General features: G+C 37.5%; 1 pseudogene; it reads left to right on the top strand.

Annotated features, from left to right (window-relative positions):
- The first annotated feature begins 391 nt into the window (after positions 1-391).
- On the top strand, positions 392-25,320 carry LOC115846159 (52 kDa repressor of the inhibitor of the protein kinase pseudogene; annotated as a pseudogene).

Raw genomic sequence — 25,320 nt, forward strand, 5'->3', positions numbered from 1 at the left:
TTAAAAATTAAATAAATAGCCGAAAGCTGAACTGCACCAAGGATACAATCATAGAGAAAGTAGTTCCACATGCATGCTTAGACGGGTGGCAGAACTTAGTAAAAACACAGTAGAGTAGCAAGCCCAGCCTGTCTTCTTTCACCCGCCTCACCGAGAAAGATTAGCCAGTAAAACTGGTTCAAGTAGCAAAGTGAAAATGGCCTCCAACCAGCAGCGTCGGCATCACCTGGGAACTTACTGACAGAAATTCTCAGGTCTAATCTAGACCTACAGAATCAAAAACTCTGTGTGTGAGGAAGGGGGGGCCAGAAATCTGTGTTTTAAACAGCCCTCTAGTTGATTCTGACCATTTTGAACTTTGGAAACACTAGAACAGAAAGCTATTGAGGCCATGGCCATTAATCTGACCTGGTATAAGCTGGTCATCTTTCCATACCGAGGTGAGGTGGAGAAATGAGCATGGGCTATGTCATGGGAATCTAGCTATGTCCTGGTGTCATCTTTACTAGAAGTATTATGGCCTTGAACAAGTCACCTAGCTTGTCTAACCCTTAGTTTCTTTCATCTTTAAAATAGAAAATAAGGTTTCTGAAAATCAAATTTGGAGCAATTCATGATTTTTTTTTTTTTTTTTTTTCCTGCGGTACGCGGGCCTCTCACTGTTGTGGCCTCTCCCATTGCGGAGCACAAGCTCCGGATGCGCAGGCGCAGCGGCCATGGCTCACGGGCCCAGCCGCTCCGCGGCATGTGGGATCTTCCCGGACCGGGGCATGAACCCGCGTCCCCTGCACCGTCAGGCGGACTCTCAACCGCTGTGCCACCAGGGAAGCCCCGCAGTAAGTTTTTTGAAGAGAGAATTTTTTTTTTTTTTTTTGCGGTACGCGGGCCTCTCAGTGCTGTGGCCTCTCCCGTTGCGGAGCACAGGCTCCGGACGCGCAGGCTCAGCGGCCATGGCTCACGGGCACAGCCGCTCCGGGGCACGTAGGATCCTCCCGGACCGGGGGACGAACCCTTGTCCCCTGCATCGGCAGGCGGACTCTCAACCACTGCGCCACCAGAGAAGCCCCATGATATCTTTTTGATTAAAAAATTTAAAATAATTGTACCACAATTTTCATAGCCATAGACTATACCCAGTGCTGAAGAATAAAATCCAGAAATACAGAGTGAATAGCTCTCCTGGGGGTTAGGCCTCTGAACTCAGACTAGAAGTAAACATCAGCTCTTCTGGGCCTCCAGTATGCTGACTCATCCTGCAGATCTTGGGACTTGCCAGCCTCCATAATCAGGTGAGCCAATCAATACATATATACTGGTTCTGTTTCTCTTGTGAACTCAGACTAATAAAAAGGAGTGAAAATTATAGAAATAATGATAAGAATGAAAGAGAGAAAGTTCTAGGAAGAAAGAAAAGCGGTACAGAGATCTGGAAGCAGAGGGTATAGCATCTTAAAATAATTGAAATAAAAATTACAATAGCAAATATTTACTTAGTACTTACTGTATGTCAGACCTTGTTTTAAGTTCCTTTCACATGTTACCTCATTTAATCCTCACAACAGCCTCATGAAGTAGGTTCAGTTATTATCTCAAAGTGCAAATGAGAAAGTTGAGGCACAGAGAATTTGAATAACTTGCTCAAGGTCACAGAGATGGAACGAAAAGAACCAGGTACCACAACCAAGTGTTCTATCTCCAGATCCATGCTCTTAACCATGACTCCTTCACTTCTCTATGGGGCTGGTGACGAGAATAAGGAAGTGGTAAAGAGAAACGCCAGATCATGGGGAACCTTGGAAGCCCTGTTCAGGCATTTGAGCTTTTCCCTAAAAGCAGTGGGAACCACAGAAAGGAAGGTTTAAAGCAGAAGAGTGACAAATCAGATTTTAACAGATAAGAAAAAATTGCAGGGAGGAAAATGGAATGGGGATAGCAAGACAGGTGATTTTTGCTTTGATACAAGATTTTCTCTTTTAACCACTTTAATTGAACATTTAAGAATAGTTTAAATCACTCCAGAAAATCCATACTATGGGATTAAATGAAACCATGTGTGTAAAATTCTGTAAATTGTAAAGCAGTATAGAATTTAAAGAATTTTTCATTCAATAAAAAAGTACTCCAGAAAATATCAAAAGCAAAAATTCAAACAATATAAACGTGTATGTTAATATCATTTAAGTTTTTCTTTTTTTTTAACATCTTTATTGGGGTATAATTGCTTTACAATGGTGTGTTAGTTTCTGCTTTATAACAAAGTGAATCAGTTATACATATACATATGTTCCCATATCTCTTCCCTCTTGCATCTCCCTCCTTCCCACCCTCCCTATCCCAACCCTCTAGGTGGTCACAAAGCACCGAGCTCATCTTCCTGTGCTATGCGGCTGCTTCCCACTAGCTATCTACCTTACGTTTGTTAGTGTATATATGTCCATGCCTCTCTCTCGTTTTGTCACAGCTCACCCTTCCCCTTCCCCATATCCTCAAGTCCATTCTCTAGTAGGTCTGTGTCTTTATTCCTGTCTTACCCCTAGGTTCTTCATGACATTTTTTTCCCCTTAAATTCCATATATATGTGTTAGCATACGGTATTTGTCTTTCTGACTTACTTCACTCTGTATGACAGACTCTAGGTCTATCCACCTCATTACAATGGAATATTACCAGTCCTATTCTTAACTGAAAACATCAGAAGGTGTCCACAACAAAGCCTGCCTTAGCAGAGAAAGTCTCAGAGAAAGAAAGTCGCAATAAATATGCCCCTAGGCTGCCTCTAGTTTTGTTTTCATTCTTAAGGGTTGCTAGTTGAATACCACTGATAAAAATAGGAAATTCTTGCCAAGGCTTTAACTTGATTTATAGCAATACTCCTTGAGTGATGACATGTGTTTGACATCCACGATCCCTCAAGAAAGATACCTGAGAGTGTACTTAGCTGCCTTTTTCTGTAGGAAGAAAGTTTTTGAAGACTGTGGCTAACTGCCCTGAGGGGACACATGGCAGAGCTTGGAATGAGCTTTCCTTAAGGGTCCTCCTCATTGTAAGCACAGACTCTTGAGGTCTTTTAGTTCAACGCCCTCGTGTTCCTGGGTGTCCGTTACTGGTTCTGTGTCTATGGGAGTACACGTATAGATCTCTGTAATTTTCAACAACTTATTGACAGAAAGAAGCACGAGGGTGCTGAGCTCAAACCCGCACCTCTGAGAAACTTTACTTTGGATTTTAGCCTATGTGTTAAACCTCATGAAATTTTATACATGGACAGAGAATACAAGTCCCAAGAAAAGCAGTCTGATCATTAAGCCTCTGTCTCATTTAAAACAGGTTTTTTTGAGCCAAAGCAACAGCTTTTTGTTTGGTGAGCGTCTTTTTCCTAGGCAATATGAGAGTTGACTTTAAAATTTACTCAAAAAAAGTGTGTGTGTATTTTAATTCCAAATTCCATTCTTCTTTCAAATGTATTTTTGCATAATTTTCAGCTATTCTGCATGAATTAAAATTGCTAGTTGTTTCTTCTCTTCTGATTACTATTCCAGTCCTCTTGGGATTGGCTCTGTTACATTAAAAGGATTTTACTTTATTTTTTCTTTACCCTGGATCTGCGTCCCTGAACTTGTTCATTTAGACTTTGGGCCAGTAACTGATTATTCAATAGGGAGATATGGTCACAAAAAATATTCATTATAGATCACATGGATTTGTGTGGCTCTCTCACAGGATGTGGTGTAAAAGTAAGCTAAGTTGGGCAATTCTTGTTTTCTGGTAAAGTAATTGAAATCTTTGAATAATAAGGGTTTTTTTTTTCCATCTATAAAATTTGGCTTGAATAGGATTTCTTTCCCTAACAAAGTACTTTCAAGAATTGTATTATTTTTAAAACAGAACATGATCCCAATAGAAGAATAAGCCAAGAACATGAACAGACAATTCAAAGAAAAGGAAATGACCTTTAAACACATGAAAAGATGTTCAACTTCATGATCGTATGAGAAATGTACTTAAAGATTATAAGGGAATGACTTGTTTTTTCATCTATCAGTCCGGAAAAGATTTAAGAGTTGGCTATTACCCTGTTTTGACAAAGAGATAAGAAAATATACACTATGATATATAGTTGAGATGGTGTAAATTAGTTCAACTTTTGAAAGTCAATTTGACAATATTTGTCAGTTTAAATTATAAATATCCCCTTCTCTGAAATTCTACTTCTAGAAATTTTTCTTATAGAAACCCTGTACTACATGCATAGAGATGTTTGTACACAGTTATTATAGCATCCATGCATCAGAATACTGTGGAGCTCTTAATAAGGGAGAGCTATAAAGATTGATATGAAATGATATGAAATCAACTCCAGGTTATATTAACCGGCAAAAGGAAGGTACAGTACAGTATGTAGAGTGCGTTACTGTGTGAATAAAAGAAAATGGCACTGTATGCATATACACGTTACATATGTATGGGTATGAAGTATAAGAAACTGGCAAAGTAAACTGCCTCTGGAGAGGACTGCCAAACTGAGGAACTAGCAGACTAAAGTGAAATGGAAGTTCACTTTTTACTGTGTATCTTTTTCTCCTGTTGGGATTTTTTTTTAAAGCATCAGCACTATCTTGTATTTTTTTTTAATAGCATTTAAAAAAATAAGAAATTATGCACTTATCTACATGATGGTATGTGAAAAAAATGCCAATATATATAGAGGAGTTCTATTTACCTGATTTAAATTGATAAAGACGATATAAAGCCCTTTTTAAAATGCACATTAATGATCTTAAGTCTTAATGATATTACAGCTGATTGAAAATGATCAATTTAGACAACTTATTGTTTTGTCTACATGGCAAAAACATATTTGTTACACCCCTGTGTTTTCCAAATCAATGCATAGTCAGAAAATTAACATCCTCTTACAGGGACTCACACCCGAATGGGCCTCACTATGAGGTCCGTTTCCTCCTGTCCTTTCATACTATCCTCATTATTTCTCATTTAGACCAGGAGCTGGTCAACTCGTTCTGTAAAGAACCAGAAAGTAAACATTCTAGGCTTTGTGGGCCAAGAGGAAAAGCTGAGGATATTATCTATGTGCTTATATAACAAAAGAGAAAACAAATTTCTCCAATTTTTTACTGAATAAATTAAAAATATAATAATTATTGAGAAAAAATGTAATGTAGATCTACTAATGAGAAAAACAGAATTCAGGGAGATAAATTTTGCTTAATTGGGGTTCAAGGTTAGTGTTCCTTATCATCAAGTCGATTGAAAATGTTTATTTGTAAAAACCTTTCTTACCTCCTGGGCCCATTAAAAAGAGGTGGTGAGTCAGTTTGGGCCTAAGCGCTGTAGTTTTCCACCCCTAATTTTAAGGGCAGTGTCCTCACCAACCAATCTACCTTCTTGCCTCTAGTATTTTGACAAGTGGACCCAATCTGCCTCAGAGATACTGCTAACCTCTAGTGTGACCACCCACTCTTCTGCTTAAATCTTGCAGTAATTTCCCACCACTCAGACTACAGAACAAAGCCTGAGCCCCTTGGCCTATCACGCCAGGTCCTCCCAGCACGCTCCTCGCTGGGTCTCAGCCTCATCTCCTTCCTTTCCAGCCCTCAACCCGCCTCCCATCCCAGACACACAGGCACTTTTTGCTGTAACAACTCTGAACTACTTTCTGGCACACCGCATGCCGTTGTACCACCTCATACCTGCTGCTTCCCTGTCTGGAGTACTTCCCTTCCTTTTCTGTTTGATGGGCTCCCAGCTGCAAAGTGCTCACCACTCACCCCTCTGGGAAGCCTGGCTGCCCCTCCCCCACCCCATCCCCATCAGAGTAACAATTTCACCACCTCCGTAGTTTGTCTGCACTTCCATTCTTGAATGGATAACATTTATTGTATTTATTAGTAGCAGATTTCTATTGCCTTTCCTATGTCTGATTTATCTATCTCTAACCTCTAGAATATGCCTAGAACACGATAGTTACTCAATAATTTTTGTTAAACTGACCTTTTATCAATTACAGAGCAATTATGATGGTGAATACAGCTGAGTCCATCATCCACCCACTTAGCACGTATGATGTTAATAACGTCCCAAACTTGTATTTTTTGGGTTAAATAATTAGGTGAACCCTTCAGCTCGAGCGTCATCAGTCATGTTCAAACATCTGAGAGCTTTCCCTTTTGACTGAGATGCCTAGGCTTTTGCAAGCACTTATTGTACTTAAAGGCTAAAACATGTTCACAGACATAGTCCCAAAGGAGAGCTCTCCAGATGAGAATTCGCTCATAAAAATATATAATACTTGAAGGAGGAGTTTAAGCTTAAGTACTCCAGCACTGCTATATAATTTACTCCAAACCCAGAGCAGATATGGAGGATGGGGGTGGGAAGAAGAGGTCAAGAATAAATCTTTTTAGAAAAATTTTATTGAGGTATAATTGGCATATAACATTATATTGGTTTCAGGTGTACAACATAATGATTCAGTATTTGGATATACAGCAAAATGATCACCACAAAAAGTCTAGTTCCCATCTGTCACCATACAAATTTAACTTTTAGGATTTCCTTTCTTGGCAACTTTCTTTTTTTTTTTTTTTTTTTTGCGGTACGCGGGCCTCTCATTGTTGTGGCCCCTCCCGTTGCGGAGCACAGGCTCCAGACGCGCAGGCTCAACGGCCATGGCTCATGGGCCCAGCCGCTCCGCGGCATGTGGGATCCTCCCGGACCGGGGCACGAACCCGTGTCCCCTGCTTCAGCAGGCGGACTCTCAACCACTGCGCCACCAGGGAAGCCCTTGGCAACTTGCTTGGTATGCTCTATGATATTACTGACTGCAGTGGCCATGCTGTACATTACATCCCCATGACATTTATTTTATAACACTTGACCCCGTTCACCTGTTTTGTCCACCCCCAAACACCCCTCCCCTCTGGCAACTACCATTTTGTTCTCTGTACCTATGATTTTGATTTTGTTTTGATTTGTTTTTTAGATTCCACATATAAGTGAAATGATGCAGTATTTGTCTTTCTCTGACTTATTCCATTTAGTGTAATTCCTCCAAGTTCCATCCATGTTGTTGCAAAGGGCATGATTTCATTCTTTTTTATGGCTGAGTAGCATTCATATATATATACATATTATATATATATAATGTGTAGATATATGTGACATCTTATTTACCCATTCATCCATTGATGGACACTTAGGTTCTTTCCTTATCTTGGTTACTGTAGATAATACTGCAATGAACATAGGAGTGCATATATATTTTTAAATTAGTGTTTTAGTTTTCTTCAGATAAATATCCAGAAGTGGAATTGCTGGGTCGTATGGTAGATCTATTTTTAATTTTTTGAGGAACCTCCATACTGTTTTCCATAGTGGCTGCACCACTTTACATTCCCACCAACAGCGTGCAAGTGTCCCCTTTTCTCCACATCCTTGCCAACACTTGTTATTTCTTGTCTTTTGATAACAACCCTTCTAACAGGTATGAGATAATAGCTCACTGTGGTTTTAATATGCATTTCCCTATTAATTAACAATGTTGAACATATTTACATGTGCCTCTCAGCCATCTGTACATCTTCTTTGCAAAAATGTCTTTTTAGATCCTCTGCCCATTTTTCCATCAGGTGTTTGTTTTGTTGTTGTTGAGTTGTATGAGTTCTTTATATATTTGGGATATTAACCCCTTAACAGATATATGATTTGCAAATGTTTTCTCCCATTCAGTAGATTGTCTTTTCATTTTGTTGATAGTTCTCTTTGCTGTACAGAAGCTTTTTAGTTTGATATACTCCCACTTGTTTATTTTTGCTTTTGTTACCATTGCTTTTGGAGTCAGATCCAAAACTTCATCACTGAGACTGATATCAAGTGGCTTACCACCTATGGTTTCTTCTAGGAGTTTTATAGCTTTAGGTCTTACATTCAACACTTCAATCCATTAGGAGTTAATTTTATGTGTATGGTGTAAGACAGTGGTCTAGTTTCATTCGTTTGTGAATACATCTTTTTAAAGTGCTAAAGAATTCATCCACACTCAAAAAAAGAATCACTACTCATTTGCACAGGTAAAATTTTCTGTTATTGCTATTGTTCTCTTCATGGGTTCCAGGAAGAACTCTTCACCAAAATATTTTAGTTTGTGCCTCTATATAGATACAGTCACTATTGTGTATAATTTGGGGGACTGTGGAATGCCAAAGTATTTCCCATCAGTTGTGGGTTTCTTTGTGCCAGGCCACAATAAAATAGCATGCAATGAAATTCTCCAAGTGATCATATTTTCTGATAATGACTGTTTAGGAGTTCCATGGCCTTTGCCAAAGCTGGACCTTGTGCCTTGGATGTTCTTAGTCTTAATCTTCATGGTTTCAAATCCTACTCATGGTTTCAAACTCTCCAACTGCTCTGGCTTGCATGTCATGGAATCTACACCAGCCCTCACTCTAATATGTCCATTTAGTTTATGGGGTCTTTAGTTTATGTCCATTTAGTTAAATGGGGTCCATTTAACGTTATCTCACTATCAGCTTCTTAGTGACCCAGTTCAATTCTTGAAAGGAAGAGAAAAACTGGCATAAATTGGGGGTCTATTGTCCAGTTCTGATCTAGACAGCTGTGGCCTGAGGGATGAATACAACACAAGGTACCCTAAAAGTTGTGAATATATGCCTTCTAAGATGCTAATGTGAGAGAGGATACAAATGCATGAGAAATGCCTAGGCAATTGTGGTTAGGCATAAGGGCATGCACAGAAACCATGCGCCCCTCCACACACACACAGTCACACACGCACAGACCCCATAATTTCTCTGTTTTGAATTAATTTAGTCTGGGCCTCCTTATATGAGAAACCTTTTTTGTTCATCATTTTGCGTTTTGTTTATCCTTCAGACTATTGAGAGTGCAAATAAAATTTTTTAAAATACATAGGCCCATCTTGTCCAATGCATCCAAAAATAAGTAAACAAACATAATAAGAAGTATCTCACCCAGAGACTACCAGGCACCTAGTAAATGGGCATTCAATGGCATGCCCACTCTCATAAAAACATTTGTTTTGTCTATTGATTCATGATACTGTTTTTAAAAACCGACTATACCAAGCTCATTGTCACTCATGGCTCAGCTAATTCAAACAGAATGGCACTAAAAAGAAAACTGGAAGAAAGTACAAGTACTGAGTAAAACCTCACTGAACCATGGATGTAACCCCATGATTTGCATGTTCAGTTCTCTAGTTTGGTGCTTATAATACCTCCCAAGTGTACATGGAAACAGTAAATAGAGTTTTTTACTTAGTTACATAATGGAACCTTAGAAACCCAACTCAGAGTTCCTTAAAAAAAACAACCTCTGTGACATTACACTCATGGACTGTCTCCTATAGCTCAGCCAGCAGGACAAACTCAATCTGGGCATGTTTCTCAGGATTCTGAGTTCCAGTACAAGCCTTCCAAATAGTGTTAATGATGAGTCAGTTGAAAATGTAGTGTGCTACAGACCCCATAGAAGCCACTTAAATTTAACAGCAAGAAAGCACTGAAACCAGAGAGCAGACTAGAGGCAAACTGTAGTTGACCCCGTTGAAGGTAGCCTGCAGTACTTATAGTCTCTTCTGGTCTGCCAAATTAATTCCTTCAACCTATTCCTCAATCTTTTTTTCTTTTTCTGAGATGAAATCTATCCAGAGTTTCTACTTGTTGTTAATATTATCAATTTTTTCATCAAAGTTTGTACAAATAGACTTTCCCTTTCTTTTCCACTTCAAATTTTCTTTTAAAAAAATCAGGGTCCCCCTAAGAAGCATTTTAATATTCTTTTTTACTTACAGTTTTTAACTTTGAGTTGTCTTTTCTTTTAATATCTCCCTATATCATCCCTTTCTGACATTTAATAGCTGAAACACTCAACATTTCAAAAGTACTCCTTTACCAATATTATATATACTTGCTATTCTTTTCCTGTCTTTCATCTTTCCTAAATGATCCTTGACTTTCTTTTTCTTTCCAAATATTTGTTCGAAATATGTCTTTGTCCTATTGTAGTCAAAAAAAATTGTTTTAATTTTTCCCTGATGATTTTCCATATCTACATATGTACAAACGTTTGTGAAATGGTCCAAAAATCTAAAGCCCTAAGCATCATAATAATCAAAAGAAAAAGCCCCAGACATAATTTGTTGTGCATAAAAGGTGGTAACAGCCTCTGGCTCCCTCACAGGAAGCTATCGTAACATTAATTAGGATCATTTTTACATTCTAATTGTTATACTTTGGGTTAATTAATAAAATATTGACAGAGTGTTTAAACTTCTGTCAAAATGACTAATGGACCCAAAGCAGTTAAGGGCTACTGATCCAAAACAAAATTTCAAATTTCTCCAAGTATATCTCTGAGAAATATCTGTCAATATAAACACATTTCTCTGTAATTCTTTTTTTTATTGGAGTATAGTTGCTTTACAATGTTGTGTTAGTTTCTGCTGTTCAGCAAAGTGAATCAGTTATACGTATATGTATATCCACTGTTTTTTAGATTTCCTTCGCATTTAGGTCACCACAGGTCACTGAGTAGAGTCTCTGTAATTCTTTTTACCTGAATATATAGTAAATATTGCAATACTCAAACCTTAAGTTAAAGTTTATTTCACAATAGTTGTGCTTTCAAAGAACTACATTTTAGACCACATAGACTATTCTGCAGTAAAGATAATAGTGTATATTCACTGAGTCCTTTTTAATTTATTTTTTTATTGAAATAGTTGACTTACAATGTTGTGTTTCAGGTGTACAGAAAAATGATTCATATATATATATAGACATAGGTGTATATATATAGATATTGATATATATAGATATAGATCCCTGTGCTTTATGGTAGGTCCTTGTTCTTTATCAAGAGTCTTTAATATGTGCACAGCACTGTTCTTAAGTGTTTACACAGTTGAGGGAGATGGTCTTTCATGAGTATCTCATGCCCCTATACGCCTTGCTAGGTATGCCAGTAACGCAAGGCCTTAATAGCCCATTACCCAAGCCATTTCTCAGGGTTGTATTTGCAGCAAGTAACACTGAGGAATGAGATAATGTCTCCCATTAGGACCAAGAGCAGGCCCACTTACTAGCTGCTATGAAACAGGTGGATTTCCCAAGCTTAATGTTGCCTGGCTACAACATAAACCCACCGTGTGCATAACGTCTACCTGGATCCTCTACATGCAGACCTGATACTCATGCTGCTTGCTGACCATCAGTAGTGAAGTCCTTTGTCTCTGACCCAGGAGTTTGATATGTTTTGCCAACATCCATGAAAAAAATAACAGTGTAATTTATTAGCTTTTAAGTAGGGTAAAATAAAATTCCAGCCCCTTATATAATCAAATCCCAGCCCCTTATATATGTGTGTGTGTGTGTGTGTGTGTGTGTGTGTGTGTAATTTAATCTCAAAATATTTTACAAGGTAAACATTACTCTAGCCCCCTTTTTATAGATAGGGAAACTAAGACAGACATAAGAAGTTCAATCATTTACTCAAAGTCACACAGCTGGTAAGGGTTAGAGCTAGGATTTGAACCTCGGCCATTTGCCTCCAGGGTTCATGATTTTAACCTCTGTGCTTTGTTACCACTTTAGGAGACATATTATTTCATTTATCTTTTATATTTTAAAAGACCTTTAATTCCTTTTTTTAGCAGTACAAACTATACTAAAATTTTTATCTTAAAGCAATATTCCCGATGTAATGAAACAGAATGATATATTTGTACAGCCAAAAGAGGTTTTTTTCCTGCCAAAATATTCCCAGGATTTTTGTATCTTTCAACAAACAGTAAATAAAAAGAATAATGCAAAGCAATATTCTTCCCCTCTCCAGACCTTCATGGCCAGTCTCACACATTTTCCCAGGCCAAGCTCAAGGGCCATTTCCCCAACAAATCTTCGCTAAATAGCTTCATATGATCTCTCCTGCCTGTTTAGCATTTTCTTTCTAGCTGGAACTCAGCACCTTAGCCCATGCATTCTCCTTAGCTGGTGTCGGTCACCTCCGCTTCTAGACAGTCAGTTCCCTAAAGGCAATTTCTACTTATGTTTCACCTTTTCTCCTTCACAACTTTGAGCATGATGCCTTGCAACTGTTAATAAGTACTAGTTAAGAAACCATCTTTAGTATTTGATAAAAAATAATAAAGTGCAATGTGAAATTTTTAATTTTTTTTTTTTACAAAGAATATTTGGAGCATACCGAGATTTTTAAAATCTCTGCTGTGATTGCCTGACAGCAGAATTAAGGTATTCCCACTATAAATTATAGGAAAATTTTCTGAATTTATATTTCCTGATGCATTATTCTAAAATACATGCTTCAGTTGAATGTTCTGACATTTTGCGGGTGAGAAATGTGTATTTTCATCATGTTTTCCCACTTAACAGCACATGATAGCCATCACAAGGGAGATTTTTATCACATCACATCTCTCCTGCCATTAAAGTCCACGCCTGGCCTCCTCCTCTCCAGTCTCCTCCTCCAATCCATTCCACCGCCAGATGGATCTTCTTAATATCCTACTTTCTCTACACTGTGATTCTACTCAAAAACCTTTAGTGACTCTCCATTGACCATAATATCAATCAGAACTCCTTGAGAGCCTGGCACCCAAGTCCAAATTTAACACAGTATACCTAATGACACTTTTTGCCTGCTTCTTTTCTACATGAAAACATTACTTCAGTCAAATTGACCCACTCCCTAGCTAACACATGTCCCTTGCATTTCTCTGCTTCTTTTTCCATCCATGGGATGGAATACACGTCCTTTTCTGTACATCTAAATCTTACACATTCTTCAAGGGCAACATCTAAGGCATGCTTTTCTTAACACCCTGGTCAGGAATATTGCCTCTATTCTCACCTTTCTCCCCATGGTGTCATGCTAAATTTACTTTATTCCACGTTATCCTTTTTACCTGAGGGGTGATTATGATGTATATTGAAATGTTTGCACTCTACTAAATGTCATCTTTCAAAGATTTCCCTCAGGAACTCTTCTAATAATGCTTACATTGTTTGAAATACTGCAGCAGCTCTTTCCTGGTAACAGCAGCCCCAGCTACACTAGAGAATTAGCCTCTTTATTTTATAGTCTCTTCTGGTTTTTATAAAAGAAAAAAAGTGGCCCAACCTGATCATCGATCCTCCTTCACAAAATCAGCTAGCTGCCAATGATTTTTTTTTTTTTTTTTTGTGGTTCGCGGGCCTCTCACTGTTGTGGCCTCTCCCGTTGCGGAGCACAGGCTCTGGACGCGCAGGCTCAGCGGCCATGGCTCACGGGCCCAGCCGCTCTGCGGCATGTGGGATCTTCCCGGACCGGGGCACGAACCCATGTCCCCTGCATCGGCAGGCGGACTCTCAACCACTGTGCCACCAGGGAAGCCCTGCCAATGATTTTTTATTGTCTCTTTAAAAAAAAAAAAAAAAGTGTGTTCTTTCAAAGGGAAAAAGTTGACCACCATTGAGGACATCCTAAAAAATGCACCATGGGTTCTAAAACCATATACTCCTTGCCATGAATAAAAAAGAAAATCCTTCCCTTAGATTAATTGATAAAGTAAAACTAGGGTCAGGTCTATCTCCATTTACTTTAGTAACCAGAAGTTCCAGTCACCCTGCAGAATCCTTTAGAGTTCATTTGCATCACTTTTGGCAATGACTTAGGTGGTGGTTTTCCCATTAAAAAAACTTTTTTCCAACTGGCATGGCATGAAAAGATGAAATATTTTGTCGCATTTCAGACTGTGCAATAATAAGAGAGCATATTCCACTGCCTGAAATTGCAGACAAGTGTGCTTGCAAATCCTTCCTCTGTGGCCAAAAGAGCAATGGAGATTTTTTTTTTTTACTATGGAAGAACTGACTATGAATTTCCTCAGTATTTCTGCCACTTCTAAAGGCTACACAAGTGTTCTGTGGTCAGCTGGGTTAAATATGTTAATGTTATACGTCTGTGTATATGTGGATGTAAGACCACTGTCAAGTACGTCTTCAGACAGAAAATTAGTGATAGTACATCTGCATTAAATAAAACCTAACTTCATTGCCTTTTTCAGAAGGTCTGTGGGAGGATAATATGCTTCTACCACCATTTCCATTTGGTTTCATTTGTGGAAACCGAGCGTCTTCCAGCTTTTAGATGATCTCTAACTTTACAGAAGCCAGAAGTACAGTAAGCTAAGAAGACTTTTAGCAAGAGCTCACTGAATTTTCCATGAAGTTTTACTGAATAAAATCTAGCAAAAATTCTTCTTTGGTTACTTCTGATTTTCCAAAGAAGGCATACTAATTTTACCCATCATTTCTTTTTTTTAAATCAATTTATTTAAGTAACCATAGAAAGAACTTTAATGAAAGATTTTATGATTCCTACATCTTATATTCCCAATATTATTGATATAAAGAAATTATAACAAAGGTTTAGAAAAAATAGTTTAAAAATCATTAAAGAAATGCAAATTTTTGCATTTGTTTTATTTTGATGTAGTTTTCTTCATAGCATGCTGTCACTCTTTACCCTCTTACCATACTTTGTTATTTCTTCATTACACTTACCTAATTTTATATTATACATTCTTTTGTTTTATCTGCTTATAGTTATCTGTCTCTCTTCTCACTAGGATATAAGCCCTATGAGGGCAGGGAGTTTTTCTTCCTCATCATGATATTTCTAGCACCAAGAGCAGTATATGTAGGTCCTCACTAAATATTTACTAAATGCATAGATGATTTATTTAATTTACAGTAAGTTCTAATTGACATAAATTTGTACGTCATATCAGAAACTGGGCTATAGTCTTGTAATAGGGGCTTATAACTGGGTGTCTCTGAATTTATACAGCAAGATTTTTGTATATGCATCTCATGATTTTCATAAGATTCTCTCAATCGATCATAAACCCCCAAGGGACAGAGGGTTGTTGCTATAGGGGGAAAAAAATGAGGAGAAAGTATCAGCTATGCCAGGAAATATCTGGAACTGAGACAGTGGGGAGAACTAGACACAGGGGCTACAGGACGTAGGAAGGGGCACCCTTGCACCCCATTCTGAATTTTCTCCAGTGACATTTTTCTGGAGATTCAGGACCAGAACAGAAAACACCATCATGATGGAGACACATAGAAGTGAATTATAAAATCATTATATATGCTCAGAGGAGTTCCCTTTATTTATCTGTCTCTGACACATGCATCTAACTGAAACGCTGACAGTAGCTGATACATCATGATCTGGAGCCCCAAATCCTCAACTTTTAGAATCTCAAAAATTAGTTTACATTAACTATTTATTTCATACCACACTATAATTCATTTAGTGTTTTCTGGGAATTTTGACCTTATGTCTTTAAAGGTTGAAATTTTTGGGGCCAATATGCTACTGGAGGAGATTTGGCAAACGTTAACAAGAAAACGAATTCATAAAGTATCAATTTGAAAACAAATCTGTAATCCTATATAAGCAATAAAAACTGGAAAAAGAAATCTGATTCAATGCCCAGAAAGCAAAGTACCATTCAAACGCTGCAGGTAGTAAAAGTTAGCTATTCTTTTTAAGCAAATTAAAGCATCACCTTAGTCCAAATCAAACCAGAAATTACACATTCTCAACGAGAATCCAAACTTACATATTAGTTCACAAGGCAAGATGATGTTAATCCAGTGCAATCACAAAAACAGTATGGCTTTCAGCACTAACTGTAAATTACCTCAGTGCACACTGAACCCTTGCTGCGGGAAGAGTAGGGCCTGATTTATTCAAGTGTTGTCTCATTTCCTTTGCCAATAGTTTCACTGGGTTTACTCCTTTTTGTTTATTTGTTTTTTCTTTTTCCCTTATGATGTCATTTCATTGGATATTTGGGCTGGTAACAGAAGCCCCTTAAGTCAGCTTTAAAGAACAAGGGCATCTTTTTTTTCACCTTTTGTTTACTTAATAAGTAGGACAGCCTTCATGCTTGGTTGATTAAGCACTTCAACAGTGTTATCAAGGACCCCAGGTATTTTGCACCTTTCCACAAGGAAATCATCAGTGTTAGCTTAGCAAGATATCCAGGGTAGTTACAAATGCTATATGCAAACATGACAATTTTAAGAGGAGATAAGAATACTCTGAAGAGAAACTTCTCCCAGATTACTGACAGAAGGCTTATCCTCATGTTTCACTGGCCCTGATTACGTCATATTTCTGATCTAATTACATGCTCCATCTTCTCCTGGTTATGATAGTTGTTTTCCCTTTCCTTATTGTCAGTTTTTGTTTCCTCAGGTTAGCTTTGATATCTTAGTGCTAATTAGTAAAATGAGAGCACTTAGCCTTGAAACTGCAGACCCTTAGACCTTTCTAATGTTTGTGAAGAAATACCAGAAAGGTTTAAAAAGAAAGATGTATCCTCTCTCACTGCAGTTATTATTTTGCATCATAATGTCCATGTTAAATTTAATTCTAATAAAGAAACTTTTTACAATAGATGAACTTCAGCAATGGTTATATATTATAAAAAGTAACCTTTAACCTCTAAAGTGTTTGTAATTCTGATTGGCTTATTTCATAACTTGTTGTCCAGGGAATGGTATTAAATTGACATCACCGTATTCTAAAATGTATAAAAGTTCATGAGTCTGTTAGGCCACAAGAGGTTAATTGACACTTTCTTCTTCTCCCAAATGCATGGAGGTAAAAAGAAATAAAAGGTACGAGTTTTTCGATATCTGATTTAAGAGAGAGAAAAACTATTTCCAAACAACCCAAAACTGAGTTTGTCAACAACAAAACCGAAATAAAGTAAATACTAAAGAGAATTCTTCAGGCAGAAGAAAAATCATCCTAGAAGGAATAAGGAAATGCAGAAGGAATGGAGACCAATGGAAAGATAAATAAAAATGAGGGCAAATATAAATAAATATTGACCATACAAAAAATAGCAATGAGGGAATTCCCTTGTAGTCCAGTGGTTAGGACTCCACGCTTTCACTGCCAAGGGCCAGGCTTCCATCCCTGGTTGGGGAACTAAGATCCCACAAGCTGCGTGACACAGCCTAAAAAAATAATTAATTAATTAATTAAAAAAAAAAGTTCCTCCATATCTTTAAAAAAAATAGCAATGATATTTTATGATCCTTATTGCTGTTTCCATAACCAGTGAATTTTTACCTTACAATGCAATTTAGTAAACATTCCTTATTTTGCTTTGTGCATTCTACCTTAAAAAAAACAAAAGGGCTTCCCTGGTGACGCAGAGGTTGAGAGTCCGCTTGCCAATGCAGGGGACACGGGTTCGTGCCCCGGTCCGGGAATATCCCACATGCCGCGGAGCAGCTGGGCCCGTGCGCCATGGCTGCTGAGCCTGCGTGTCCGGAGCCTGTGCTCCGCAACGGGAGAGGCCACAACCGTGAGAGGCCTGCGTACCGCAAAAAAAAAAAAAAAAAAAAAAAATGTATGCAACAATAACAAGTGTGAGAATGAGTAAAAAGGATTTTAACATTGTAGTATTGCTTGGGAAGTAGGAAAAGCACCAATTTATATCAAACAGAGTAGTCCCATTGAAATATAATGCAAGCCACTTACATAATTTAAAATTTTCTAGTAGTCACATTAGAAAAAGTAAAATGAAATTGTTAACATCAATTTTGATGTATTTTATCTCACCAAAATTATGAAAATTTCAACATATCATCAATTTTTAAAATATTAATGAGATATTTTACATTCTTTTTTGTACTAAATCTTCAATATTCAGTATTGTATACTTACAGCAAATCTCAACTCAAACCACACTATAAGTGCTCAGTAGCCACATGCAGTGGCTACTATGTTGGACAAAACAATATTAGACCTGAATGAGTCAAGGAACTCTCTTGCAATCTTTACAGGAATCACTAAAAGTACTAAAAGTAGAAGAATATATAGCCCTCAGGTGTGAAAATGGAAAAAAGTGGAATATTAAGTAAAATTAGTAAACAATACTGATGGTGCCCTGCGCAGATCCCCTCTAGCTGGCCAGCGTACCTGCACTCCAGCTGTTCTGAGTGTTTGCTGCTAATGGCTCACAGCTTCCCTTATCTGAAGAATTGTCCTTAACCAAAAGGGAACCAGCTTCCCCTGGAGGTTATGCTCCTGACCCCAAGAGGAAGTCAAAGGCAATGACTGACTGACACAGGGCAAAAAGGCCTGGCATCTTGGCAAAGATTGGACCAAAGGAACATAAAACAAGTGAGACAAATAAAACAACTATTAATAATATAGTGGATATAAACCCAAATGTATCAGCAACTAAATTAAAATATAAACGGTCTGAATATTCTAGTTAAAAGGTAAAGATTGTCAAATGATTAAAATATTTTTAAGAAAACCTAATTATATGCTTCTTATGAGAAAGAAACACATCTTATATATAAAAGGACTCAGAAAGATATACTGTACAAACACATACCAAGAGAAAACTGATTTTGCTATACTAACGTCACATAAGATCTACTTTAAGGCAAGAAACATTCCTAGAAATGAAAGAAATCTTTAGTAATAATAAAAGGGTCCATCCACTAGAAAGATATAAAAATTCTTTTTTATAGACCTACTAATACAGCTTCACGATACGTAAAGTAAAACTGACAGGTTTAAAATGAGGAATACACAAATCCACAATCAGAGAGGCAGAATTTCACACATCTTTTGGATAATTGAGAAAACAAACATCCAGAAAATTAGTAAGGCTATAGATAATCTGAACAGCACCATTAGCAAAGTAGAAACATTGTTTTGTTAAAATGCACCAAAAAATGACAGCATACACAGTTTTGGCTAGTATATATGGAACATTTACAAAAATAGACCAATATCTGTGGCCAAAAAGCCAAACTCAACAAATTTAAAAGGACTCCAACAATTTAAATGTATTATTTGATCTTAGTGGAATAAAGGTAGAAATCAATAACTAAAAGATAAAAAAAATCCTCAAACATCTAGAAATTAAGCAACATGCTTCTACATAATGAGTTGAAGATGAGATTATAATGTATAGTAAAATACTTGAACTGAATAATAACTGAAATATAATATTTTGAGACATGTAATTTAGCTATCACTGTGCTTAGAGGGAAATCTATAACTTAAATTCATATCTTAGGAAAGCAAAAAGCCTGAATATCAATTGTTTAGGTATTCATCTCAAGAAATAAGAAAAGATACCAAATTAAACTCAAGAAAGAGTAAAGAAGAAAAAATAAAGATAACAGTAAAATTAGTAGTAATAAAAATAATAAACAATAAAAGGACAAAGATAAATAAGAAACATACATGCAAGAGAAAAATCAATAAGTTGAGCCAACAAACACATGAAAGAATGCTCAACATCATTAATCATTAGAGAAATGCAAATCAAAACTACAATGAGATATCATCTCACACCAGTCAGAAGGGCCATCATCAAAAAATCTAGAAACAATAAATGCTGGAGAGGGTGTGGAGAAAAGGGAACCCTCTTGCACTGCTGGTGGGAATGTGAATTGGTTCAGCCACTATGGAGAACAGTATGGAGGTTCCTTAAAAAACTACAAATAGAACTACCATATGACCCAGCAATCCCACTACTGGGCATATACCCTGAGAAAACCGAAATTCAAAAAGAGTCATGTACCAAAATGTTCATCGCAGCTCTATTTACAATAGCCCGGAGATGGAAACAACCTAAGTGCCCATCATCGGATGAATGGATAAAGAAGATGTGGCACATATATACAATGGAATATTACTCAGCCATAAAAAGAAACGAAATTGAGCTATTTGTAATGAGGTGGATAGACCTAGAGTCTGTCATACACAGTGAAGTAAGTCAGAAAGAAAAAGACAAATACAGTATGCTAACACATATATATGGAATTTAAGGAAAAAAAATGTCATGAAGAACCTAGGGGTAAGGCAGGAATAAAGACGCAGACCTCCTAGAGAATGGACTTGAGATTATGGGGAGGGGGAAGGGTGAGCTGTGACGGGGCGAGAGAGAGTCATGGACATATACACACTAACAAACGTAGTAAGGTAGATAGCTAGTGGGAAGCAGCTGCATGGCACAGGGATATTGGCTCGGTGCTTTGTGACAGCCTGGAGGGGTGGGATAGGGAGGGTGGGAGGGAGGGAGACGCAAGAGGGAAGAGATATGGGAACATATGTATATGTATAACTGATTCACTTTGTTATAAAGCAGAAACTAACACACCATTGTAAAGTAATTATACCCCAATAAAGATGTTAAAAAAGAAAAAAAAAAAAAAAAAAAATCAATAAGTTGAAAAGTTGATTACTTGGAAAGACCTATGAATTGATATTGGTCTCCTAGTAAGACTAAACAATGAAAAGCAGAGAAGTCACAAATAACATATATCAAGAATGAAACAGGGAACATCACTATAGGTCTCAATAGATGTAAAAATTTTTTGATAAAATGTAAGACCACAGCAGGAAAAAATAACCCTCTATGCAAACTGGGAATAAAATATTTACTGAAAAATGCAAACCAATAAAAGAAGGGAATTACCTTAAACTGACAAAGAATATTTATTTTAAAAAAACTATCACAAAAATGATACTTAAGTGTGAAATATTGAAAACTTACCCCTAACTTTGGGAATGGATGAGCAAAGATTGCCCACTATCAGCATTTGTATTTGACATTGCACTTCAAATCCTATCCAGGATGGTAAGAATAGATTATTGATTGATTGATAGCATCAATAGTTGAATGGATGAATAAATGGTGAAATATTCATACAATGGAATACTATGCTGCAATGAAAAATAAACTGTTTCTACACAGAAGAGTATGAATCAATCTCATAAACAAGGTGATGGACTAAAGAAGCCAGGCACAGAAAGGTATATACTGTATGATTCCATTTATAGAAAGGTCAAAAATTTGTAAAAATAAATTGGTGGTAATAGAAATAAGGATAATAGTTAATTTGGTGGCAATAATCACTAAGATGGAGAAAAGTGGGACTTCTGGGACACTTGATTAGCGCTCTATTTCTTGATCTGAGTATTGATTACATGGGTTTACACTTATAATTTGTGATTCTTCTCTCTCTCTCTCTCTCTCTCTGATATTTTCAATAAAAGATTTATTTAGAAACAAAAATGTATAATACCTATTAGGTGTCCTTGGGTCTTTCCTGAGACTCATGAAAATATCTGTTTGTTACAGAAGGCAGATTAAATTTTGTGAGACAATCTACTAAATTATTATTTGTTCTACTTACCTTTTAGAAATATATTTTAGAAAGAACATTTGATGTTTATTAAAATAAATAATGGCTATATTGTACAAATACAGTCACCATTTAATAACAACTGAAATGTAGAGAATAGAGAAACTGTAAACTTGGTCACAAATGACTTTAGATAACCTTTTAAGTTTTCATTATTACTTTTCACACTAGGAGTCTGGTCTTCAAAATGTGCTGGAAAGGATTTTTTCTAGTAGTGAGAAGGAAAGATGTAAAGTTTAGATCCATTACCTGGTGGAGGCAACAGAAATCTTTGGAGTGTGAATGAGGTGAGCTAAGTCGTTCGCCTAATGAGAACCCCAGCACTGTTTCAGTAATCTCATTATATCTTTTTTATTTTATGCAGCTCCCTCTATAGTGTGTGTGTGTGTACATATATACATATGTGTATATGTGATGTATAATATTATATAAATTATAGGTGTACAATAATTCACAATTTTTAAAGGTTATATACCAAAAAGCACAATGAACAACAGTCCTCCAGACACTGTTTAATTGTGACAGTGGGCACTCTATTTCTCTAAAAGAAATAGTTTTTAAAACATCTTCTCTCTATTTTTCTATTTTGATGGAGATCATTGTAGGTTACAAGAAGTCTGTGGAGGCTTGTGGGATGAGTAGAAAGTGTGAGAAGTACTGACTTCTGTTGAAGCAGTTGGGGTCTTAAGATGAATGGGGTTTCTGACCTACCACATTACATCACTCCTGGCTGTATCAAATTTATATTTACTAAGCACCACAAAATTTTTCGGCAGACTTCTTTTGCCCACAGCCTAACACAGAAACATATGAAAACGGAGTTAAATGTTTGCTTTAACCTCAAAGCATAATAGTCCATTTATACACACAGAAAAAAGATGGGTGAACATGCATATAAAAATATGAACTTTTTTTACAAATCAGTTTCTACCCAAAACAAGAAAAATTATATAATAAAATAGTTTTTTCTACTGTAATAAAAGACTTTTCCTCTCCTCTCTCTAGTCTTCTCTCTCTCCTCCAATTTCCCTCCCTCTGTCACTCTCTCTCTTTCTCCCTCCCTGTCTCTCACGCACACACACAACACACACAAAATCTGATTTTACAAAAAGCAGAACCGCAATTTAGATGCCATGGGAATACAGTAGACAAATGATATCATAAATTTAGAGAATGCTGTTGGAAAAATGTCTGGTATAAACAAATGGGGGAAGCTGCAATGTATCAAACTGGGCAATTCAGCTCTTTCTTCTCTAAAGCACAAAGGATATCAGAGTGGGAAAAGCAGTAAATCCTCCTTGGAAATTGAACCACAATGAAAATCATACATAAATGTTCACACAATAAGTTCTCTTTTAGACAAAAATTTTAGATAGAATTTAAACTGAATTTTAGAGATAATCTGTTTTTAATGTTAAAACCTCTGGAGTTTTTTTGTTGGATGATTGGTGGGTAGTTGAATAAGAGATATGATAAATAGCAGTCTCGAGTCACAGCAAACCTTGACAGGCTTACTCAATAATCAAATATTAAAATGATTTCGGCCCGCCCCTCCCCCCGGCGCGCCGGCCCTCACGAGCCGGGGGGGGGGGGGGGGGGGGAGGCAGGCGGGCCCAGCTCCCCTCCCCAGCCCAAGGGGTTGGCTGGCTGACCTAAGCAGGCGGGGAGGGGAGGGCTGTGCCGGCCGGCGGGCAGACGGCGGTGCCGAACCTCTGCGCGGATCCCCAGCTGCACGCGGAAGAGCACGCAGTCGGACCTGGCCTTTTTCAGGTTCCCGCGTGATCCAGCCAGATGCCAGAAGTGGAGAAGTGCAGGAGAGCAGACTTAGAAGATAAAATACCTGATCAACTAAATAAGCATTATCGATTGTGTGCCATACACTTTGAGACTTCTTTGATCTGTAGAACTAGCCCTTAAAGGACAGTTCTTCTAGATAATGCAATACCAACAATATTTGATCTTACCAGCCATTTGAATAATCCACACAGGAGACACAGAAAACGAATAAAAGCATTGAGTGAAGATGAAATCAGGACACTGAAACAGAAAAAAAAAAAACCTGATGAAACTTCTGAACAGGAACCAAAACATAAGGAAATAAACAACAGCAATGCTCAGAACCCCAGTGCAGAAGAAGGGGGTGAAGAGAAGGATGAAGACATTTTACCTTTAACCCTTGAAGAGAAGGAAAACAAAGAATACTTAAAATCTTTATTTGAAATTTTGATTCTTATGGGAAAACATGTCTTCATGTCTGGATGGACGTGAAGCTGATGAAATCCCAGAAGGTCTCTTTACTCCTGATAACTTTCAAGCACTGCTGGAGTGCGGGATCCATTCTGGTGAAGAGGTTCTGATAAAACGCATTGAGACAACAGCAGCTAACACACTGTTCTGTTTGAAAACACAGCAGAAACGGATGCTAGAGATCAGGGAGGGCTGCATTCATGAAGAAACCCTCAGGGAAGTGAGAGGCTCTCACTTCTTTTCCATCATCACTGACGATGTGGTGGACATAGCAAGGGAAGAGCACCTGCCTGTGTTGGTGAGGTTTGTTAATGAAGCTCACAACCTGAGAGAGGAATTTGTGGGCTTCCTGCCTTATGCAGCTGATGCAGAAAATTTGGCTGTGAAATTTCACACTACGATAACTGAGAAGTGGGGATTAAACATGGAGTACTGTCGTGGCCAGGCTTACATTGTGTCCAGTGGATTTGCTTCCAAAGATAGTTGTTGCTTCTAGACTTTTAGAGAAATACCCCCAAGCTATCTACACACTGTGCTCTTCCTGTACCTTAAATATGTGGTTGGTAAAATCAGTGCCTGTTATGGGAGTATCTGTCACACTAGGAACAATTGGGGAAGTTTGTTCTTTCTTCCATCCATCACCACAATTGCTTTTAGAACTTGACAATGTAATTTCTGTCCTCTTTCAGAACAATGCAGAAAGGGACAGAGAACTGAAGGAAATTTGCCATTCTCAGTGGACAGGCAAGCATGATGCTTTTGAAATCTTAGTGGACCTCGTACAAGCACTGGTTTTATGTTTAGATGGTATAAAGAGTGACACAAATGTTAAATGGAATAACTGTATAGCTGGCCGAGCATTTGTACTCTGTAGTGCGGTAACAGATTTTGATTTCATCATTACCATTGTTGTTCTTAAAAATGTTCTATCTTTCACAAGAGCCTTTGGGAAAAATCTTCAGGGGCAAACCTCCGATGTCTTCTTTGCAGCCAGTAGTTTGACTGTAGTGCTGCATTCACTAAATGAAGTGATGGAAAATATCGAAGTTTATCATGAGTTTTGGTTTGAGGAAGCCACAAATTTGGCAACCAAACTTGATATTCAGAAGAAACTCCCAGGGAAATTTCGCAGAGCTCAGCACAGTAACCTGGAATCTCAGCTAACCTCTGAGAGTTACTATAAAGAAACTCTAAGTGTTCCAACAGTGGAACACATTATTCAGAAACTGAAAGAAATATTCTCAGAACAGCACCTCAAAGCTCTTAAATGCTTATCTCTAGTATCCTCTGTCATGGGACAGCTCAGATTCAATACATCAGAGGAGCATCATGCTGACATGTACAGAAGTGGTTTACATAATCCTGACACGCTGTCTGCTGAGCTGCATTGTTGGAGAATCAAGTGGAAACACAAAGGGAAAGATATAGAACTTCCATCCACTATTTATGAAGCCCTTCATCTGCCAGACATCAAGTTTTTTCCTAATGTTTATGCATTGCTGAAGGTCCTATGCATTCTTCCTGTGATGAAGGTTGAGAATGAATGCTATGAAAATGGGTGAAAACGTTGCAAAGCATACCCGAGGAACACTTTGACAGACCAAAGTTCAAGTAACTTGGCTTTGCTTAACATAAATTTTGATGTAAAACACGATTTGGATTTAGTGGTGGATACATACATCAAACTCTATACAAGTCAGAGCTTCCTACAGATAATTCAGAAACCATTGAAAATACCTAA

Source organism: Globicephala melas, chromosome 4 (genome assembly GCF_963455315.2).
Source record: "Globicephala melas chromosome 4, mGloMel1.2, whole genome shotgun sequence".
In the NCBI taxonomy this organism is placed as follows: domain Eukaryota; kingdom Metazoa; phylum Chordata; class Mammalia; order Artiodactyla; family Delphinidae; genus Globicephala; species Globicephala melas.